General features: G+C 42.9%; 1 protein-coding gene across 1 annotated transcript in view; it reads right to left on the bottom strand.

Moving 5' to 3' along the window:
• Positions 1–15667, bottom strand: part of MAGI1 (membrane associated guanylate kinase, WW and PDZ domain containing 1) — a 353741-nt gene that overhangs the window by 116927 nt on the left and 221147 nt on the right. The gene's annotated exons all lie outside the window — the stretch shown is intronic.

The following is a 15667-nucleotide window of genomic DNA, read 5'->3' as shown; positions in this document are numbered from 1 at the left end:
GACTAGGGTACCCTTCCCAGGCTACTCTGCACTATATCAAGGATAAAAAACAGTGAGACAGCTTTAAATCTGCTGTCTAGTATGCCCAAGCTGTCTTCTTTAGCTTTAAGTTTAAGCCAAACTAAAACCAACATGAATGAGACTTATCAGCTGTTACAAACACAAATAATCCTTATTCACTAAAGCCTGTCTGGAGATACAGTGGTCATTCCCAGCAGTGGTCTCTGAAGCCCTCTGCAGATTTTCCTTCTTCTACAGTGGTGCACAGAAAAATTAGAAAGACTCTGGTTTAATAAAAATACATGCACTTTACTGGAACATGTTTTTGCATTGATACAGAAACTCAGCAGGAAATAATAAAACACTAAAAAAAGAGAACTTTTAAGTCTGACAGCTTTCAAGTCTGATTGCATAGCTCTTTCTCAAGTCTAGAGGTGGGCCTCTCATAGAGTAGGTAAAAATTTCCATGCTTCGGTAACATACAGCTCTCGTTTCTCAAGCTCTCCAGGAAACTTTTTCAAACACCCAGCATGTCTGCATCTAGAAAAGCTGTGCTTGGTGCAGAGTAAATCCACTCCATCCTGCCCTCAGCTCTGGCACATTAAATTTTCTAGGGAAGAGGGAGGATTTCCCAGCTACCTGCGTGACACTAAAAATGTCATGTACAACGTTAATTTGTGGGTAGAGAGCAGGAAAGAAGAATTTGATTTTGTCAGAGACAGATTTTTCTTCTTTTTAAGCAGAAGATGTCACAAGTTCAAAGTCCAGCTGAGGTCGTGAGTTCAAATATATACGATAAATATCTCAGTTATCACGACCACATACTTGCTATACAATTTACACAAAACCACACATCTTACTCTACAAAAGCATATTTAACACAGAAAGGCCACTCTTCCTCTGAAGCCTAGGATTAATTTACATAATGCACCTTTAAAGTCCCTTTTTTATGTGTTAATTTCTGTTAATAGAAAGAGACGTTGCAGGCACAGGTTTCAGCTTGGTACATGCTGCAGTGTTCTCCCCAAAAAGACTGCAGCAGAACCCCCAATAAAAAAGCTATTTAGGAGCAGCATGGCTGTTTTTTCTAATCTGGAGTCAATATGGAGAGATAACCTTTGGAACATGCATAATTCACTGTTCATTTGCCCCTGTAAAGATGAAGACCAGGAGAAAATAAAAGGATTTTATGACAAACCTGCAGCAAAGCCAGTTGCAGAGCAAGGCTTTGGAGCTATCTCAAAGGATGCCCAAAGGTGCTCACCTCCCACTGTACCCAGCTGCTCCTGAAATTCAGCGGCAGGCAGGCACCGCGCTAGAAACCTTGGCACCTCGTCCTCTGCTCTTACTTCTTCCACATATGTTCTCTTCAAAAGGCATTTTAAGACCAAATGACGAGCCAAAAACCTGGGGGGACTTCTGATCATTCCCAGCATGGAAAGTCTTACGTGCCATTCCAGTTTCTGCAATAGCAGCAAATAGAGCAGTGGCGTTGCTGTTGTATCTTTGCGATAACTAAAGAAATCTATGCTCAGAATTCAAATGAGAGAATTTCCACTACACATAGGCTGGGATTTCTTTCATTTTTCGCTTCCTCCTGTCCCTTCTCCTTGAGGTTTAAAGGAACCCCTCTTTGAAGTGATCTTGTATAGGACACAACTCTATTCTGAACTCTATTATACCTCATAACTTAATATATTCAAGTGGCTAAAACTCTGGAAAAGTTTTAGAAGAAACTGGTGCGGCTGTTGATTAATGCCATAACCTACCCTCGCTAGATAATAATCTATGGACTACGAAAACTATTCTGTCTTCCATGTTTCTCAATTAATCCCAACACACAGTCCACACAACAAGATTAACATAAAAACCAGGCAACATCAGAAAGCTATAAATTTTCACAATAAATCACCCACTTCCCCTTCATTAGGCTTTGCACAGTTCATATTATTTCCTTTCTAGGGAAAATCATGACTAGTTACTGTCTGCCTTCAGAAACAAAACTATCAGTAACATTTCCACAGGGATCATCTGAAATGGATTTCTAATAATGTACAGGTTAAAAGGTTTTCTTGTTCTCCCCTTTCTGCATCCAGCATTTAAACTTTATGGTCCCGATGACACTGTGAAAGGCACATATGCTTAATAAGAAAACTTGTAAAGAAGTATGTCTTAAAACATATAACTGCATGCTTAAATATAGAACAGACGTGAACTCGGGCAGTCACTTAATACAGAGGAACAGGTTCTATTTATTCCTCCAGCAGCCAGCCTTAGCATAGGAATAACTGACGCGGCAGATAAAGGCTCTTATCCTGGGCTCGTTGTATATAGCACTTCATCAGTACTCTTAAAGGCACTTTACTAAAGCAGGGGTGTATTGTTACCCCTATTTTACAGAAAAGGAAAAGCTTCCCAAGGTTACAAAAGAAGGTCAGAAACACATATCTGCAACCACCACCTACATACCTTAATTCCCATGCTTTGCCCATTAGGTCACACTCTAAGACCTTCACAGATTGAGTTTTTATGCAAACCTTTAACTCATTTCTCAACAAACCTATGACCATTCACAGTATTTTGCATTCTAAGTTGGATTGAATTAGGCCAGCCTCTACTGTGTTCAAGTACACAACACTAAAGCCCCATCTCTCTATCTCTGAGAGTGGTAGCATTACTTTTGCTTCAACTTCGGAGAAAATACGGATGGCCCTGATGGATCTCACTTAAATAGGAAGATCAAGAAATATTTCAAGTCTTGACAATACAAATTTAGGTAATGCTTAGTAAATCTCAAGGTGGAAGTCACAAGAGACAGATTCCTGAGTTAATTCATTCACACAAGTTTAAACCCACCCTTCTCTTGGAGGAATAGCACAAAACACCACGATAGAAGTTAGGGTGACACATACAGCAACCCTGTCCCTGTGGCTGAGACTTCCTACCATTGCCTGTGAGGGAGGTGACACCCAGAAGATGTCAGCCCATCCGGATCACAACTCCCCCCCCATACCTCCATGCACCACAAAACATTGCTTGCAAGTCACATCACCCTCCGTCATATCAATTTTGGCCAGACCAGCTGGAGATGGCAGCTCCTTCTCACCTCCAAGGCCAAAGGGAAGCCTCAGAGCACCTCCGATAAGAAGACTCCAGCTAAAATGTTCTTTTTAGTAACCGTTTTCTTTGGTTTCTGCTGGCAGCCAGCGGCTTGCTTACTTTTACTGCCTTCCCTGCTTCTGTAGCCGGGCATCATCCTGGCACAAGCAGCAAACCCCAGATACTGGAACGCTCCAGAGTTCCACAGCTGCCTGTCTGCTTGGCTTTCCCTCCTCTGCCTCAGTTTGCTGTCTTGTTTTATGTGGCAAAGACTAAAGAGTTCGTTTTTATAAAGTGCTCGAACAGGCTATTTGATATAAGCCTCATTTTTCAGAGGTGTCAAATACCTCGGCTCCCGCTAAGCGCAAATGCATCATCGCTGCCGAGCGCCGGGGCAGCGGGACTCTGCACGGTCACGGAGTGGGAAGGGCGCCCGGCTGTCCCACGGCACGGGGCTGCCGGCAGGCAACGCATGCCGCTTGTCCCGTGAAGTCTCACCGCTTTTCTGGGAGGTAGGTAAAAACTAGCGATATCATTTTTTTAGATGAGGCAACTCAGACCGATACAATCGGTGCCTTGCTTGCAGTGACAGCCTGAGTGAAAATGCTGAAACGCTCGTAAAAGACTACAGTCCAAGGATAACTGCAGCCTTTATTTACAACCCTCCGTTTCACAGCTCAGTCACTGAGGTTAGCCTCAAAACTTAACACAATTATCACTTGGAGGTCTGTATTTTCTATGGCTTTTATTCTGAAATACAGCAGAGAAACTAATGAAATGAATAAGCAACAGCTTTCATGGAGAACGCAACTGAGAATCAATTGCGCTAGACATTTCTGCCCAGACTGTCTTGCCTGTTTTGGTTGTGACAACGTGGAAACAAAATACAACTGCATTCCATACAAATTCACATCTTCACATGCAAAAACTCACGCTGACACCACTGCAGCACTCGGAGGAAGTGGCTGAAATGTTAGCATTCACCAGGAATGATTCCAGAAATAATGGAGCTACTGTTCCCATTTCCAATGAAGAGAAGTGCATGGTCCACAACCACCTACGCTGAAATGGGCTGCGCTAACAAAGGCAGATCCAGCACATAATGATTTTTAAGTGTTGCGCTGGGAAGTAGTGGGGAAATAGGACACTCCGGACTCTCCAGAGATCAGTTTCTATTTTCATGGCTATCTTTTACAAGGCAAGGGACTACAGAAAGGTATTTAAGCTACCACACCTGAGCAGTAACTAAGGTTTACACTGTTTGCTGAGGTCAGAGAGGATTGTCCCACAAAATTTCACTGCCTGTGAACAGCTCTACAATTCTAAAAATACCTGAGTAACTGTCGTGGCAGGCAACCAAACACTAGTATTTTTTCCTATACAAAATCATTTCTGACATACTCCACTTTGAGAGCTACAACATTTTTTCAAAAGCAAAATAACTCTATCTTGACAAAATAAGAGAATGAAAGCAAACACCTTGTGCAATCACCCTTGGCCGATGGGGTACTGGGAGAGGTGGAACAATCCCTCCCCACCATGCACAAGGAATTTCAAGTTGAAAACCACGCTTTGGAGAAGGCTGGGAAAGAGCAGAAGGTCAGAACCTACTTGCAATAGAAAATCAGTTTGCAATCTTGATCACAAAGTTGCTGTTAAGATACCATAATAAGTTTTTTAAGCAGCTCATTACCAACTTATTAAAACATTAAGGCTTTTTTGAGACTGTTGGAGATTATTGTTTCAATTGCTATTTAAAAGTGTACTGGCTCACAGCATGGATAATTCATTCTTATGCCAATACAGATATACCTATAGTATGTGTGTATAGCTATATTACAGTTCATTTTTAAGTGATTTTGCATACAAAGTAAGGGTGTTTTTTCACATCTGAACTAGATAAATTCATTTCCGAATAACAAACCGTAACTTACTGGAGCACTAAATGGTACTTCTAAATAAACATAAATATTATTTTGACACTTGGATACCTTACACAGCAATAAACAAAGTCATTAATAAAGACAAGAAGGCATGTCTCCATGCTCCAGGAGATGCAAGACCGTCACCTTTTTGAAAGGGTCAGGAGGCTTTAGCGAGAGGTAACAACCTCATTAAAGCCTTTAGTCTGTATGAAGATTTTCTCATTTGTTCAGGCTGAGAGACGTCTTGCTTTTTTTCCAAAGGATTAACGAACAGAAGAGGAGCAATGCTTCCTTGTCCAAGTTATTATTTTTAATAAGAGAAATAAATGCTAATTAGAATACAAACCAAGAGCAGTCCTGATTAAGCGGAAATGTTTTTCTCCCCCACGAATCAACACTCTGTGGACCATAGAGACTGGATAACCATACAGTAGAAGGTCTCATTTAATTGACTGATATACTAGAAACCTTTGACAGAGAGTGGTCAGTTTGAACTTTGGGCTCAGTAATGAGCTCTCAAGTTCCCTCTTTGACAGAATGAACTATAACCGTGCTGCACAACTTCATATAGCTTCATCTTATAATTACAAGCCTGTTCTTTACTATTTTTCCCCAGCTTAAATACCACTTTTTCAAAGCGATGCTAGGGAAAAAAAGAAATGAAACCAATTTTAATGAACTCATGCAAATATAAGCCTAGTGAAACGAAATCACAGACCTAAGCAGAATACCGCATTGAACACATTTGTATGTTTTATGCAAAGCTCATCTAAATTTAAGTAATTGGACCTAATTTGGCAATCTGCACAATCAGTTTGCAAACTTCAACCACTGAATTTTAAGTATGAGCCTGGAAAATCATTAACATTTGTATTTATCACGGTGGCCCCAATCCAGCACAGCACTAAAATCTGTGTTCAAGTGTTTTGAATGAGGTCTTAGTGTACGCACAGCATCCAAGAGAGTATCACGAGCTGTAATTACAGAGAAAATTCATTGATATGTTCAGATCACACAATTTTGATCTCAAATCTCAAACCAAATCTCATATCTCTGAAGCTTAAGGCTGGGACCCTTCCTCCAAAAAGCCCACTGTCTTTATTCCTTGTCCATACCATGCTATCTGAAAAACGTTCCCCAGTTCATAACCATTGCTTTACTGCTTTTCATCGCCACCCTCTCCTCTTCTCCAAGAGTCCCTGTTGTCTGCTGTTTCCCTCCTCATGCAGATGTTAACTCGGTCCTCTTCCTTTCTGTATGCACCCAGTCTCCACTCAGCAGTGCAGGAACTGGATGTGTTTTCCATGCTCCAGGACCACAGGAAGAGCACCGAACCGGTTTATTAAAGGGCAGTTCTCCCATGCTCTCACCAGCATGTCTTCTGGCTGCAGTGAGGGTTATTTTTCATTTGTGTCTCATCTTTCTTCAACAAAAAATGCAATGGGTCTTGAACTTATAAAAATGTTCTTGCTCCAGATACCTTAAAATACTTTGCAGGAAAGAAAAATGTTTCCCATTCAACTCTACTCATTACTTTTTTTTTCTTTTTTTTTTTTTTTCTGAAGGCATCTCCTTAAAGAGAAGGCAAAGCACATTATTTCAAAGTAAAAACTGCCAGTCTGAGTTTGAATCGAAGTCTGAATCCATTTCAATGGGAAGCTTCACAGCATCCCAGCAACTTACTCAAATACAGGAGGGTAAGCATCCTGCACTGGCATCATGAACCCTCTCCACGCAACCAGAACACCACCAGAGTTTAAATATGGTTGTGTGTCAGTAAAACAATTTTAAATCATAGGCATAGCCAAGATCTATTAAGGCAGAACTGCGCTAGATCACATGCAAGTTCAGTTTCTCCCCATGTGTGCTCGGGAAATGTGTTAATTGCTCACAGCTCTAACACAGATTTTCAATACATCTGCAAGGCACAACAACACACACACTAGCTGGGGGGAAGGGGAAGATCTGATTCTTTTCAGCGTACAATCTAGGGATATTTGGCACATTTCAGCATCATGGCTTTACCCCTTCTCAAGCCTCCTTCCACTACTATCCACCATTTTTTTCCCACTGGCTGGTACACCACTGGACCCTGGGTACCCACCCATCAGGGATGTAGTGGGATGCAGCTTGCTCACACACTAGGCCACAAAGCTCGACTGCCCGCTGTATTCGTCATGGGGATTTCTGCACCAGGACAGGGCGGTGGAGGACAGGCGTAACTTTGTGTGGTGCTGAGCACTGCAGCCCAGCACCTCGAATCCCAAGTCCTGCATCTTCTTTCTGTATCTCAATCACTTCCTTATACGCTGGATCACAAACTGCTGTCACAAATTAGATTTCATATTTTTGTAGGTCGTCTTAAGAACTGTGACTTGAAGCAATGTGATTTAGGCAAGAATTCAGGAGGAGGAATTCCCCAAATCAGGACTTCTATGCAAAGGACTCCTGTTGCTCCTGGGACTTTGAGAGTGTAGCCAGTTACAGAAACCTGCTTTCTCTTTCACCATTATCACGGTATTTCTGTAGTCAAATTCTCTCCGATTAATTTGAAAGCAGTAAAATCAGACCTTTTATTTTGCATCAGGAAAAAATTTCCAACTTACTCAGCTCCAACACATTTTATGAAAATTGTTGCTTGGGTGGAGGGAAGGCTCCAGTGGAGAAAAGCTCAAGCCAGCTCCAGCTGTAAGCACACAGGCCGTGCCCAGCAGCATCCCACAGACCTAAGTATCTCTTTATATGGAATAAACTAACCAGCCGAACCATATTGCATGTTCAGGACATGCTGCTCTTTTGACCAGGAACTAGCCGGCCCTCACTAGACAGGCAAGTGAGAAATTACCAGCTGCTCTGACAGCATCAAATCTGAGAAAGAGCGTATCTTCTAAAAGAAGTCCTTCCCTGTGACTGCATGGCAAGCAAAGTTCGTATATCTCAGCGACTCATTCACCCCAGCCTGTCAGCTTGTAGAAAAAGAGCTGTGGTGGTATTAAATTGGTTTGAAATGGGAGATGTCACCAGAACTGAAGTTTCAAAATGCACCTGAGCAACACGGCTCTTTTCACTGCTGAAACAGAGAAATGAGAAGAATTAACGAGGTTTAAAGGAAAAAGGAATTGCTAAAAGATAACTGGGCAAAACCACTTTTCAAGTCCCGGCAACACAGTCACATCCAAGGGAACTGAATTTCGCCAGTTGGCGTAAGCTTAAACCAACTACGTTGTACTCCCTCCAGTACTCAGTGTAGGCTTGTGCTTATCAAGCTGCAAAGTTTGATCATTAAACCTGACCCAAAATGCTGAGAGACTATTCCTGTCAACAAGAGCTCAGTCAGGTGTCTTTATTAATCACAACTAACAAATATTTTAATTCCAGGACCTCTGGGAGGAAGAGGCGGAGAGGGGCTATGTGCCTTGTTTCATATGAGGAGATGACAACTCAGATCGGCAGTGCCTGATTAATGTTTTATTACTGCGATCCACTGGGTATGCGGTGTAATTTTGCTCTACGTTTGCTGCATCTCCAATGTTATTTGCAACAGCTTCGTGGAACAACAACAAAAAGAGGTTTCATTCCCACAGGACAGCATTGGCTGACCTCTCTCATTGCTTCATGTAATTCAGAGGGAGCAACCGTTAAACAGGAACTGAAAGTGCTTTTCAACTTTTAAAGGGAAAAAAAAATGGCACCACAGATTTACATATAGATAGCATTTCAGAGAAGAATGATGCTGATTTCTCCTGCCTTGCATTTATTTACCAAGTTGTCCTAACAGAGCAGTCAGAAGACAAGCCTGCAACAGGGCACTGCTGAATCTCTGTGTCATCACCAACAGCTCAGGACGCTAGCTTTAAAATGACATTAAAACACAGCACAATCAATGAAAAGAGACAATGAAAGCAAAACGTTTAACTTTAAGCGCAACTCTACAACTGAGGCCCATCCTTGGACTTTACAGAGGTCCCTGATCTAACTTTTTTAGTGAAAAGAGGACAGTAACTTAAAATTTGACAGTCACTGAGGACAGGCATAAGTGGGGTCTGTCCCACGTCCAGGCAATTGCTGCACCCCAGAGGCACCAAAAGCAGCCCAGATCCCATACCAACACTGGCATACAGCAGACCTACTGCCTTCAGGGAATGCAATAGCAAAGACGGCTGTTCTGAATCAACAACATCTTAACAGGTCACAGAAAGCTTTCTGGCTTCATTGCAATGTATGGATGGGGTGATTTTTATTTTTTTCCCCTGTTATTCAAAGACCTTTAATAGCATATTACTCAAAAACTCCCATTATCTCTTAGGAATACAAATCATGCTTGTAATGAACTCTGCCTTAAGAAGGTATGTGTCAGTGAAAGACTGGGGTATTTCTAGATCTCCAGTCTCTTTATGCAGCTTAATGCTAATGAAAGGAAACCATTTTTTGCACACAGTGAAAGGGAACAGATGGTGTCACAGTTCTGCTGTGGAATTTAAGCAGAGTGACAACCTATACAGCAGATCATCATCACGAGTGAAACTCTTTTTAGGCAGTAGCATGGAGGGTTTATTTGTTTTTTATTTACTTACTACTATGCAATATCTTGAAAAGCTTCTTCTTTCCTTTTTAAAATGAAACCTAAGAAAATGGTATGATAATCTTACCATCCTACGAAACCTCAGAAGACACATGAAGACCAGCATTTTAAATACACTGTGAAGGGACAGCTGAAAAACAGCACCTCATATTGCAAACTGTGGCTTTCCAATCATGTATCTACCCAGACACCAGTCGCTGGCGAGCAAACCAATGAGGGCTTAAAAGGGACACTGTCAAGTTGAAAATCACTCCTCTGTCTGAAATCTGGTCCCTAGTTCTAATTATGCCTGCAAGGCAGATGATAGGGGAAAAAGAGGTCTTTTTTCATTCTTAATAATTTCCTATTTTACTCTTTTGGTCGGCAATTTTCTAGGTACCGTTCACCTCATTGTTTCCTTTCTAGGTTTACCTGCTTTCGTCCTGGAGAAAAACAAATGTAAAAAAATAAAAAGCAGATAAAAATCATAGCTGGACACTTACGCAGAAATAAGGAATTTAAAAGGGACTTTCTATCCCATAGATCTGTTGCTGCTGTTTTTTTACTAAATTGTTAGCTGTATTTTTCTGACAACTGAGTCAGACATATGTTTTCATGTGCTGATCCTACTAGAGGCATCTGAATCCCCACAAAGCATCCCCCTCTGGTGAGACAGTCCATGTGCAACTTGAGGTTTCACCATTTTTACTCTTTTCATTGCTTCAGATTTATCGTCTTTCAGCTTATTTGAACTGCCTGTATGAGTATTTTATAGGGCATACCACTAAAAGCAACAGATGACATGCTCATCCACTCCATAATTCACATTAACAATAGCCAATCTCTGCTCGGCCCATATCCCGCAAGAAAAGGGATTAACCGCGCAGTGACATCCTGGGAGAACAACAAAGCTCAGGCTGCTGGGTTAGGGTTCAGATCCCTCCAGGACCAGTCTGGACCCATTTCACTCTCTCTGAAACTTTGGAAAACGTTTGCGTGATGACAATCCCATTTTTGCCCAGGGATGGATGATATGTGTCCAAAGCTACCCAGTTGCAAGCCTTATTACAGTCTTTACAGTGAAATAGGGAAAATCAGATCTTGGATACATCTATAAACTCAAATAGTCCTACTGGCACATTGTTATTTGCAACATGCTCAATTCTGACTCTGAGGGACAACAGCAATCAGCCTGTAAGATGCTGTGAAGCCACATTTATATATTCAGGTATGGGTTTGCATAGATCAGGGGTTTGAGATGCAGGGAAAGCAGACCACTACAAGCACCATTGTGCCAAGTGCTCCGGTCTCCAGTGGGTGAGTTATTTTGTGCTTCCCCAGCTCTGTATGTAAAACAGCAAAGACTAAAACTAAGGTCTAATATTAAAGAGAAGCTCCACTCTTTAATGCAGGCAAGCACCATCTTAAAATCCCCCCATTTAGCCAGGATATTCATCTATCCATCTATATGTATATGTGGGGACACATTAGGACTTTCTCTTGCAAAAGGAGATGGCAGGGCTCTTTCAGAGACCTAGCAGCTCCAGTAACAGAGACCAAAGGAACCATTAATCCCACAACAGCAAACCATTCTTGACCCTAAAAGTGGCAATACCTACAGGAACGATTGCACAAAGATACATTTAGGATGGGAGCATTTCAAGTGTGGAAAAGTGGCAAAATATTCACAGTGAGTGAATTCTAAACTCACTCGCAGTAGTTTAAAGATGTAACCTCCTGATTAACACATCTTGCAGGGAGGGATACCACCACCACCTAACGCTTCCTTCGAGGAGAACTGAAACACTCAGGTTTTAAGGCATTTACAGGGCATTTCTTAAACGTGTCAGGTAAAATCACCACTCTGCTCCAAAGCACCCAGGCTCTTGCTGCAGAAACTCAACAGCTATTACACAGCAAGTGTGAAGTGAAGAAGGAGAAAGAGAAGAGATAGTCAGTAAATAGGGTTAATCCCTGCAGGTAATACCCTTTCCGTTAAATTGTGCAGCATTTTCCAGTCTGCAGATTCTCAATCCCATTTAACATCTCTCTCACACTGCAAGCAGACACATCTGAGCTCCCCCTCTTCCCCCCCCCAAATTCTGCAAGGCTGTTTTTTCAGGCAGCAGCCAGTTAAACTAAAGGCTGCTGGTACTACCCCGGGAAGCTGTAGGGGGGTGGGTGAGCCGCACAAAAGATCTCAACACAAAAGGCCATCCTTTTCATCCTTTTTTCTTCTTCATTTTCTCCAGCTGAGCCATAGTTTTATTCAATCAACACTTAAAAAATAGATGCAAAATGTGGGAGGGGATAGGGACTGGGGGGATCATATGGGGCTATTTTAATACAAACAATCAAATTTGGTGGGTGAGGGTATGTGGGGAGCCTTCAGCTCTCATCTTCTGCCTGCTTCCAAACGAGCCCTGTAGCCCGCTTCCCCACCGCTCACAAAAACCCATGCAGCATGCTACAGATATTTTCTGATTTTTTTTTTTTCTTCCCCCCAGGAGAAGATGTAAAGGGCCTGACACCAAAAGGACAGTGAACATCTTTGCATTCCCAGCAAGACCCGCACACTACATAATCATATGAAAAACATGGCTGGCTGGTGCATCGACAGATGCAAACGAGAAATACCAGACTTAGCCTTATTTAGATCACAGCAAAATTAAATGGGGAGGAGAGGGGGAGGAAGGAAAATAATTGTGGCTGTGTAACATGGCTGCACAATTTTCAAAGCCTCACGACTGCCAGCTTGCAGGGAGCAGTGAAAATGTGTGTCTGCTCTAAAGGGAGCTGTTCCTGCCACCCCTGCAGCACAGCCCGTTCATTCGGCTATCCGTCCAGCAGGCAGGCACGCTAGCCAGCAAACACGAAAGGCAGGGAAGAACTAAAATAGTTTACCTGATCAATGTAACTTCACGGGAGCCGGAGGTAGGGATTCCAGAAGAAACGCAGCAAGGAGGAAAAAAAATCTGCTTGGATCCTTCTGGCAGTCCACAGTCTCATCTACATGCATCTGAGCAAGCCCTTACCAGCAGCTGCTTCTTTTATCAAGCCCACAGGCACAGCAAATTAGTCCGGTTAGACAGTTCAGTCAATGTGGGCTATTCACAGCGTGGCTGTTGTGCGAGCCCGGCTTCTCCTGTCCCCCTGTCCCCGGGTAGGCACCCGCCCACCTCCACATGGCCCTGGATAAACACGGCTCTCACAGCACCCACGGAGAAACCACATGATCCCGACAGTCAACGGCGCGGGCAAACGCCGACCGGACCTCTCGCTTCGCCCGAGCAAGGCGCCGAGATCTGGGTAAAAAGGCAAAGCCTAAGAATGGGTTGACTGTAAAGGCAAAAGCCTTCTCTTTCTTTTTTTTTTTCCCCCTCTTCCTTTTTTATCTTTTTTCCCCCTAAGGAGGAAGAAAAGAAAATAAACCAAATGCAGAGATCCGAAGATGGCTAGTGTCTTCCAAATCAACTTAGTTCTGAAAATGAAGCGTCACTCTGAAAGGAAGCGTCGTTCAGGCTTCTAATAAGCGCAAAGAGTCAGACGGACCCTGGACGAAGCCTGATCTTGTCCTGGAGAGAGATGCTGACCACAGCCAGTGCATCCTTGGTCTGTACAAAGCCATGGATTTTCAATTTTGTTGTTTTAAAAAAGAAAATGTGACAAGCCCTTTTTTTCCTCCTCCTTTCACAACCATGAACCATCTTAAAACATGCATATAGAAATAAACATACACACACTGAAATAAAGCTCTAATGAGGTGGCAGACGGCACGCGCTGTCTGCCATCCTTGGGCATGGAGAGCGAGCCTGGTGGACACAGCACACAAGAGGCATATACCCCTTCAATACACTCACGAGTGGGATCCACAGGGTCAAATATGAAGAAGAAACATTTATGGAAGCCATTCAATTTTTCTAGCATTGCACAAAGGGGAGAAGGACTTCTCTCTCCCCCCCGCTCCCCAATGTGTCTTTAGGACTAACAGTGCCCTTTTTTCCACCCCTCCAACGTAGGAAGCAAATACGTATATGGAGGGGTGCTACAGATACACACGCACACACACACATATATATATCTCCTATAAACACAGTTTCTCTTGGTTATCTAAAACCATCTAGCCCTTCACAAAGTAGCACAGTTAATTGGAATAGTTCTCCAAACAATCTGGCCGATCGCTGACGGCTGCCTGATTCACATTAGCATTTGCACTTAACTAGGAGTTAGTGTAAGCCATCCACATAAAACAAAGGTAAACACTGATAAGGTATTTGATGCTTAAAAAAAGGCAGGTTTATCCAAAAATGGGTTAATAGAAACACATTGTGGCATAACATCACCCGGTTGCGTAGCTGGCTTAAAATTCTGGCTCCTGGAGCCATCACACACAAACTACACAAACACAAAACTCCATAAAACCTTATGCCTTTTCTAAAAAGGGAAAGGAGCTCAGTGTTTTTATGGCTCTGAAAGAAAAGTTTGAACTTACTCCCGAAATTCCTCAGAGGCTTAAGAAAAGAGAGATGAGAATAAAAGGTGAAGGGAAAAAAAAGAATAATAAAGAAAAGAAACAAGCCTCATGCTTCCTATGCCATTCCCAGCTTGATAATGTTGTAAGGCTGGTGATACCCAAAAGCAAATGAAGCTTTAATCAGGACCACTGTCCAAATGTGACTGTAGGCAGTAAGAAACATCTTAACAAAGGTAAGACTGAAGTGTAGAAAGCTCTTGGAATGGGTTATAAATTCATTTCAAACTTGGGGGAAGAAATGAAACACAAAAACTTGAAGCGGAGGGGCAGGGGGGGAGCAGGGCCTTCGGCAATCCTGAAAGGTAAAGCTGCTCCTCCGCCTGCTGGCAATTTCCAGTCTCAGCAATAAGCTGTTCTCTTTAATTTTTCCTGATTTTTGTCCTCCCCTTTGCAACCTCCGGGGAGGTTTGGTACTACCCCTTCGCTCATCTCTGCTCACTCATTACCTTTCTTGCCTGAAAGGTGAGAGGAAGCAGGAGGCAGGATTGAGGTCACTTCGGGATTACGTGACAGAATATTTAATAAGCTCGGCACATCGCTGTCCCTCATTCCATATGGAAGTATGGTCCACGATCCAGGGTAAGGGCAGTCTATAGTGCCATCAAACCTACAGCTCCTGCTCACATAAATAGGCAAGCAGCCAGGGCAGCACACTGTGGGCAGAACATGGCCTGGGTAGGGTCAAGCACATCCACCCAAGAGCCATGGGGGACAGCTTTAGTCCTGAGGAGAAGGACGTGAAGCACTTCCCTTCTGTTTTGTTTGGAAAACATGAGCATAACGGCAATGACCACGGGAGAGGTGAAGGATGCTGCACCCCCAGTGCCTCTCCTGGGGGTCAGCTGGCACCTTGCAGGAGTGAGCATCCTCATCTTCCCTCCGCTTTTCAGCAAGATCCACTGCTCAGTATGTCAAAGCGAAGCCTAAGCGACAGAGGTGCCCAGAGCAGCACAGGGGCAAAGCTGGTGAAAATTCAAGCAGGAACAAAAGGCTGAGTATGCACAATGCAAAGATATGCAGGCCAGGTGTGATAACTGAAGTGCAAAGTACAGTTTTCCACAAGACCTATTCTTCAGTCTTAATTAGAATTTCGCCTTGATAAAAGGCCAAACCTTCTCCCATTTTAGTCAATAGGAGTTTGTCATTGTCCTTGATGGCAGCAGGATGTGGGACATTAGGAAAAAAAAGGGTCCAATTCATCACCTTGAATAGGTGAAAATGAAAGTCCATTCTTTACTGTCCCACTTGATTCCTAAAAGACAGCTTAGAGATTGCTAGGATTTAACTTAATATTTCTTAAAAAGCAAGATAAAGTGATTTATAAGTAATTTTTCCCCCTGCATATTTGATCACTTCTTAAGGGAATGCAATCTAGTTCTCAAAAAATCCCTTGAGATCTTTCTCTCCAGGGATCTCAGCATCCCTGAAGCACCCTCTCAGACCAGAGATGGCTGCGGTGCCACCCTGGTACAGATAACACATGTGCCTCTGCAGTCAGTCTCCTGCAGAAATGCCAATGCTCACAATGTAGTCCTGGTACTGGCCAAG

The sequence above is a fragment of the Haliaeetus leucocephalus genome, unplaced genomic scaffold (genome assembly GCF_000737465.1).
Source record: "Haliaeetus leucocephalus isolate CR32 unplaced genomic scaffold, Haliaeetus_leucocephalus-4.0 Scaffold2, whole genome shotgun sequence".
NCBI lineage: Eukaryota > Metazoa > Chordata > Aves > Accipitriformes > Accipitridae > Haliaeetus > Haliaeetus leucocephalus.
Note: the sequence above shows the minus strand (reverse complement) of the source record. Positions and strands in the feature narration are given on the sequence as shown.